General features: G+C 40.3%; 1 protein-coding gene across 1 annotated transcript in view; it reads left to right on the forward strand.

The window, feature by feature from the left end:
• Positions 1-8249, forward strand: part of TM6SF1 (transmembrane 6 superfamily member 1) — a 30675-nt gene that overhangs the window by 460 nt on the left and 21966 nt on the right. The gene's annotated exons all lie outside the window — the stretch shown is intronic.

Here is an 8249-nt window from a genome sequence, read left to right on the forward strand (position 1 = left end):
GCGCGGGCGGCTGAGGGGAAGCGCGGGCGGGAGCGCGGTCTCCCAGGCGTCGGCCGGGTCCTCTAGGCCGCGCCTAGAGGCGACCCGTCTCGCTTGTTAGTTTTATGAAGGGGTCCGATGCCCGCGTGTGCAGTGGGAATGCGCTTCCAGAGCCGCGAGGAGGGAAAACCCAGGCGTGCCAAGCACAGAGCGTTGTGACAGTCGGGCAGCGTTGAAACATTAGTGACTTGGCTTACAGTTTTTATACAGTGAAATCCATTTACAGTGTGTCGCGGCTTTACGTGTTTTAAACTTCCGAGGAGAAAAAACAAAGCAAAACTGGCAACAGTGAACGTAGCAGAGAGGCAGTGCAGTTTTTGTGCCTAACGCAGTAGCCATCAAATTCAACGTCCTTGGACCGGGGAATATAGGGTGGTGAAGTAATCTGGCAAATTCTGACAAGCAAAATACGATCATGTTTAGTGTACTGTCTTGGTGGCTTTGGGGAAAGAAAGGGGAAAGAAAAAAAAGGTATGTTCGCCTTTTCACAGTCCTGTCAAACCAGACCCTGTCGGCTGAAAAATAAGGTGGAATTTTGCCATCTACTGGCGTTCTGCTGTAAATACAGCAGCAATTTAAATTACGGAGCTGAAAGCTATTTATCACGCTTGTCAGCGTTTATGGAAGCGTGTGGCTAAAAGAGGAATAGAATATGTCACCACTCTGCATTTAGGTTTATAATTAGGACAAAACGGAGACCAAGCAAGTGTGGTCCGTTTCGCAGAAGAAGTTTTAGAGAACCTTAAGCAAGATGGAAGCAATTTCAGCAGGGTAAACTATAGTGGGAAAGGGCACAAGAAGACATAGTATACCAACCAGAAAGTAGCAAGTAGCTTTGCACAGAGGCTATATTTAAAAATAAAATCATACTGCTGACTTAGAAGAATGAAGGTATCACCTTTGCGCTTTTCTTGTCCCAAGGTGGGCAAGGAAGGGAAAGCAGGAGAAGCCCAGATTCCCTACAGTAGCTTAGGGACAGAGATGGAAAAAAATGTGAGGGAAACAGTGACACCATGGACACAAATAAATAGTTTTCTGGGGGTATTTTTTTCAGTCATGGGATGATGTGGGTATTAATGAGAGTTTCCGTCATTGCTGTCTTTCTGCTTTTACCTTTCTGTGTTCACTCACAGGTTAGTTTGTCAGCTGAGAACCAACAGCCGTGACTGCTCTGCTGACAAAAAGTCAACGTATTGTCAGTAACACACTAGAGGAAGTTAACAAAGATGGAAGAGGGTTAAGGAAAAAAGAGGGAAAGGTACGCCAAAGAACTAGAAGGAGGGCGGCTGGGGCAGACAGAGTGTGTAGGATGGCTTCAGGGATGAGAAATCAATCATAAGAAGACAAAGCTATGCAAGACAGAAAAAAGGGGAAAGACCTATGAGATGGGCTGAGAAAGCAAGCTGAGGGAGAAAATGAGGGGAAAGAAACAGAAATAAAAACAATATGAAATTAGAAGTCTAAAAAAAAAAAGAAAAACGGGAAAGGAGACAAAGGAAAGGAGACAAAGAAAAGGAGAAATGCCACCTGTATGCCCATCAGATCTGATCAGCTAAAAGCCAAATGCACTAATTTAAACAGTTTTGGAAGTGACAGCTAAGAAAATATTAAGTAACAGATTTCCCTTTGAAACTGGGCTTTTCTGCATGTAGATAATGAGCCTCAGGCAGTTGTTTCACCTTGTGAAACAACTTTGTGCCAGCTTCCTTCCTAAAAAAAATCAGCCAGTTTTTCTTTGGCATTATCAGTAGGTGGATCATAGCCATTTTAAAATGTGATGTCATGGGATTGTAGTCACCAGTCCAGATCAGAAATAATACACAATGCTTTTCCCCAAAAGGGCTACACATGAATGTCACTAAAATGCTGTCCTGTTGTTTGTTTTCTTAGCATGCTCGTTTTTTTTCTAGGAAATAAGCAGAAATTAATACAGAGAAAAATATTTATATAACATAAGCAGTACAAATTGGCCCAAGAACAACTTTTTGTTTGATCTCATGTAACAGAACGGCTGCAAATCAAGGGCTGCAGACAAAAGTTCACCAGTGTTATATTATATAGCTGTGAAGGTTGTCCTGATCACTAGCCAGCAAAACAGAAGGTCAGGGAGTGTCTACACTTTTGAGCAACTCCTTTTCAAGGTCTACATAATGGCCTGGGTAAGCTCGTGCTGACCTGGTGCCTTTTTTCTCTGGAAATTCATGAAGGAAGTACTCCCCAAGTTTTGAGGTTCCTTTACCTGTCAGCAGGGAGAGAGAGGACAAAGTGGGTTTACATATACTGAAGAAGAACCAGAGAATGTCCTGATCAAACTGCAGGGATCTCTGAGGTGCTTGTGATGCCAGGGATGTCCCAGACACAGGAATGCCTGCCCAATGGCCCTGGCCTTCCCTGCCAGAGAAACGGGGCCAGTTCTGTGAGAGCCATCAAAAGGGTTTGGGTTACAAAGTATATTGTTTTCAATCATTTGTTCCTGAAATTATTTAAATTCTCCTCCCCTTCCTTCTTTTCTCCACATGAACACAGCTTTGTGTATGTTCTAAGGAGCTGCCTGTTGTTATGATCAGAGTTTCTGAGCTGGCACATATTTTTACAGTGATTAGCAATTGTTCTCATAAGTGGTTAGCATCCTTTCTCTGCTTCAGGGGGGAAGAGAATAATTCAGAGTAAATCACAGATTTGTTTCTGATTAAACTTCCTGGTTGGGGCCATTCAATGACATCTTTTCCTTTCCATGCTCAATTAGATTCTTAAAATCCCCTACCTCTGATCCATACCATTGTTGTGAATGACAGACATGCATATGACCATTCCCGTGACTGAATTACTAGTAGCTTTATAACAACAGCAGCAATAATAATAATAATGTTGATAACAACAACAACAACAGTAAAGACGTTATCTCCTTGGGCTTTTTATTGTGATTATTATTGTTACCTTCTCTCTGGTTTGCATTAACCTGTACTGTTGTGATGTGGGGTCTGCAGGTAACGTAACCTTGCACTTTTTGGAGCACTGGATCCATCCATGCACAGAAAACAAATTCAGAGTCTTAGATCTGAGGAAAACTAAGGGCAGGGATTACATTTTTTTTCTTATGTCTTGTAAAGTGCCTATATAACATTGATTAAAAAGCCATAATAAGTATGCAACTTTCTCAGAATTTTTAAAATTCATAATTCTTTGCCCTATCATTTCTACAAGTAATGCTTGTACGCGAGCACTTCATTGTGCATTTTCAGCTGTGCTGGTTAGTTGTTCTGGAGTATTAAGGTTATTATGTCTCTTGTCCCCTCAATTATATTAGTGTCCTTTTCTGATTTTTACTGATAATACTCATAATTTACACATTAATTTCTCTTAATATATTGTAATTATTGCTTACAGTACACTGTTGCCATAAACATTCCTGCTAATCAAAGTATTTCTGTGAAAATTTTCAGAATCCTGACTCAGAGATGTGCACAACTGATGCAAACATCACATGGAAGTTTTTAATCACTCCAGTTGTGGAGGTAGCTCTTTCATTTTTCATTCAGCACATTTATATATTTCAGAAATATGAAAAAAATGGCAATGACAACATTCTTCACACTTTACTCTGAAAGTAATTACAAAACAAACCCAATTAATTAAGACTTAGAAGATTCTACTCACCACATACCTATTTTACTTATAATTTCAAATACTGACATGGCTGGCTCTATGAAAAATCTTATACTTTGACATATTTTTTAAATAATTAAAAATGTTCTGTTACTGCATAGCTGGAGAAGCAAAGGAGAGGAAATTCTTTTATTATTTATTACCAGCATATCCTTATGATTGAACAGTGACTATTTTGTGAAGCTATTTACTTTTCAATTGCTGCTAAATGTATTGCGGCACAGCAGCGTTCCAGACAGAGCACACATTTCCTCCATTTCTACCGAGGTATTTAGCTAGCAGTTCAATTTCCACATGATTAACAAGATTCTTACTGAGAAGCCACACTCTTGCCATTTACAGTTTAAGTCAAATTAACGTACTCCCTTTTACTGTAATGCCTATTAATTTTACTCTGACATGTCTCTTTCCCTCTTAAGATTATTTGTTGGTGAGTAGACAGGCTGTAGCACAAGAAGCAGCTCCATTTTTGAGGTACTGATATTCAGTTTTCTAAGTGGAATGGACACTAATCACTTATTCCTCTTTGCATGCTTCTTTGGTGCTGTGATTGCTGCTGGAGAATCTCCCCGAATCCCCCCAAATCCTCAGCAGATCATTAGCACGTGGCCTCCTGACCCTCAGTGCATACCATATGAACTACATTATATTGCCTCTGGTGCACCATGCAGTCTGTGATTCACAATACAGCATCATTTATTAGGTCTTACAGCATCAACTAACAAGAAATTCAGAAATAGAATACTTTGGCTTTAAAGCTGCTAGAGGATTGCAGTTATGTGTGGTCTAAGCTGCTCCCCCAGCAAATTAACAAAAGTCCCAAACATGAAGCTTTCAATTCATCTTTTAGTTCCCCTTTTAAACCATCTTTATCTGGACTATTGGTTACTGACTTCTCTTGCCTTAAAAACTCACTTGCAAATAAAGGAAGTACAGTCTCAAGAATGTGTCAGCTTAGTTCAATAAAAATTGGATGACACGAGTTGTTTTGTACCAGGACGGTATTTTGTAGCTGGCATCATAATGCAATGAAAGCTTGCTGCTTGGCAGAGCCATATGTGAACACATGAGCAATGCTTCCATGAGCTATAAATAGCACCTCTTAATCCTTGCATTGATCTTCATGTGCTTGCTTAAGGTTCACCTACCTATATTTGTATAGATTAATGTCATTTCTTTGATTTAAAATAAAATCAGCTATGTCCCAAAATAATGTTAAACACTACAATTCGTCATGATGTAACAGGCAGTTATTAAAGATAAGAGCTGTTTCCCAGACTAAAAGTAGACACAAAGACCTAATGGCCAGTTAGTCTCCTACTTTGAAGCTGACTATTAATAAATAAGCATTTTTATGTCCTCCACAGTATTCTTTTGCTGGCACACTTAGAAATGCCTTCTTAGTCCTGACATCAAGCCTGATCTGCCACCATTTAACAGAGAGATTGAAGACAAATATCTTCTATATTATAAATACTGGTTGTTGATCCAGTAAGGCCTAATCGAGATCAGCCTGAGCATATTGCTTGTGAGTTGAGTATTACCAGGAAGGGACTACACAAGTGAGTCTGGTTTGTTGCTGCCATCAGGATTCCCAGTGAGGAATCTGTTGTGTGGCATAAGGCTGATACTTGTGATTTGAGAGGGAGTTGGGCTACCTAATTAAAAATGGCCATTTAAACAGAAATAATGTAGTTGCTGACACAGGAATGTTACAATGTGGTGAAGGATCGTCAGTTTTGATACTGTGCTGCTGAAGGGACTGTCTTTCAGATGAAACATAAGATCAGAACTCTAGGAGTCTCATGTTGTCATAAGTATGAACCTCTGACAATTTCTGCATGGGAAGGAGTCTTAATTTTCATGTTTTCACTACTCCATTTTGCTTTCCTAAGTTTCACTGCAGTTTATGTAGGATATACATGTTTTTCAATCTTATTCTGACATCTAATATTGCTAAATAGTTAAATAGTTGTATGATTTTCTACAAGTGATCGCATCCATGTGCCTCATGATGATGTTGCCATTTATAAAACTCAGGAAAAAGAAAGAAAAAATGCTTTTGCAACATCAAGAAATGAATATAATTGAGTAAATGACAGGAAGCTGAGAGGTTACACATTCTGGTGACGGCAGCTTATCAACACCGCTTTCATGTAGCAGTTTGATTAGTAATTATATTGTTAAAGATACCCTGTTCCTACCTTCATTTTTATATTGCTGTTCTGGTGCATGTGAATAGACGGTGGTATTACATATAGTTGAAGTTGAAGTTCTTTCCCCTTCCTCCCCCACAAGAACACTTAAAGCTTTCAAGAAATGCATGTGTTAGTTTTTGAGGACTCCTGCTTTTAAACTGAGGGTGTTGTTTGATCAGTAAGATAGTTTGCTGTTTGACTTAAATTCTGACTTAAAGCCAAATTTTGAACTGTTTGCCACTGGGGAAGTCAATCAGTAGTTTTGGGCTGTGCTAATTGAGCAAGTTTTCCCTTTTTCTCTAGAATTGGTGTCAACTATACAAATAAAGTCAACAGGAATGCTGGGGATGTTATTTTCTTCATAAAGCCCAAAATAGAAGCCAGGATATTTCAGCACAGAGAAGGCAAGTTGGAATTAGAAGGATCTGTAGCTACTAGAAATAAAGATTTCTGATAAGGAAAGCATGGCATACCAGAATCCACATATTCAACACTATCATGGGTGGACTTGGGGACCTCCTCCGTGAGGAAGGGGAAAGGAACAATGGAGCTGGAAGGCTCACTCACTAGTGCTTCTTTCACAGGGCGAGAGATGAAAATGAAAGGACAAAACAGGTCCTTTTGAACAAACACTTCAAACATCCAGTTTCAGGGGTCTTTTATGCTACCAAATGCTCATAATTATTTTTTAAATCAAAAGTTGATAGATCTCAACACAACAGACTCAAACAGTGCGCCCCATACAGGTGAGCTGCTATGTGCCTACCACACAATGTGCCCTGACAGTTTCTACTCAGAAGCTGAAACAGGACTTGATTAACAAGCCTGGTGTAAATCAGTGGTGGAATATGCTGGCAGGGTGGTAAGGAAGAAGTTTCCCATATAGCGTTTGACTTTACAGACACAGGAACTAAGAAGCGAAGCTCGAGACACGAACCTTCAGCCTGCACTGTGGCAGCTGCATACAAATAAGCAGCCTATACATTTGAAAGCTTGAGAAGTAAACTGGCTGTGCATTGAAAGGTAGGCATTTGGAGGTGGTAAATTTAGCCCTGACTCATCCAATGGCAATTTTGACACTTGGGTGGACTAAATTACTTTTAGGAGTTGCATCATGTTTTTACCAGATAGTTTGATTGAGCATGATTTAACCCATTCATATACCTATGGCCAGGTTCTAGACCTTTCTCACTTGAAATAACTATGCAAGGATTTGTTTGTATGTAATGTATAGGACATAGATATGTTCTGGGTCATCAAGTTCCTTTCTGTCAGAGGCAATCATTCAATTAGTCTATTGCTTAAACTTATCAAATACTATCTTAAAACTGAACTCTTTTTTTTTTATTCATTACTTCTACTGTAAAAGACTTAGAAGACCTTTTACTGTTCATAGCTAAAAATCTGTTTCCAAGAGCTAGTGAAAGTTTCTTCACAGCTTTGTCCTTCACATTAAAGAGTTCTTCCCTCTCCCTGGTGTTAACTCCTCAAGTATTTACAGAGAGCACTCATATGCCAAGCTCTTCAGCCTCTTCCTGATGGACAGGTGCCCTGTTTCCTCAGCCACCTCAGCGGTCCTCCTTTGTATCGTTTCAACACGAGGGAATCAGAATCGTGCCCATTATTGCAGACGGGTGCTTCTACAACGGTGTTAATACATCCCGATGTACTACCAGAAAGAGCTTGCCTGGCGCGCTAGAAATGCATTTGTTGTTTTTCCCCAAGCCACACAGGATGATAACTCTCTCTTGCCAATGTCCTGGATTTAAATGCCCAGTAACTTCTAGGAATAATGGCTTTCATCTCTGTTTGCCTTGCACACAAGGCTTATTCCACCCTTGTTTGCGCACTGACAGTTTAGTGTTGATACTCATGTATAAACAAAGTTTGAAGACAGAAAAAAATGCTGATGGATAAATTCAAACGTATGCCTGATTTTTGTTATTTTTTTGACATCTAAACGGAAAAGGTGAGTTCGCAATTAAAACACTTTTAAAATGCTAATGTCCTTGTTCTTAATAACCCAGCTAAATTCTGACGCAAAAAGAGATGCATGATTTTTTTTCATGGGTTGTTAGAGAGACTCCTGCACTAGTCGGATCAAGGGAACCTCTCTTCCACCTACCGCCTTTCACGAAAATGGATCGCCTCCGAAAAGGCACCGCGCACACGACGGCATCCACCTGCCATTTCTTGCGGTTCAGTCAATAATTAACCCGGGAAGCCTCTTTCACAACGCTGAGTTCAACTGTTACAGCATCCACTTGGCATTTCGCCCGCGTCGTTCGTTGGCGGTTGCCGGAGGAGCCCCCCCCGTTCCCTGCCGCCGCCGTGCCGCCTCCCCCC

The sequence above is a fragment of the Haliaeetus leucocephalus genome, unplaced genomic scaffold (assembly GCF_000737465.1).
Source record: "Haliaeetus leucocephalus isolate CR32 unplaced genomic scaffold, Haliaeetus_leucocephalus-4.0 Scaffold339, whole genome shotgun sequence".
NCBI classification, from domain to species: domain Eukaryota; kingdom Metazoa; phylum Chordata; class Aves; order Accipitriformes; family Accipitridae; genus Haliaeetus; species Haliaeetus leucocephalus.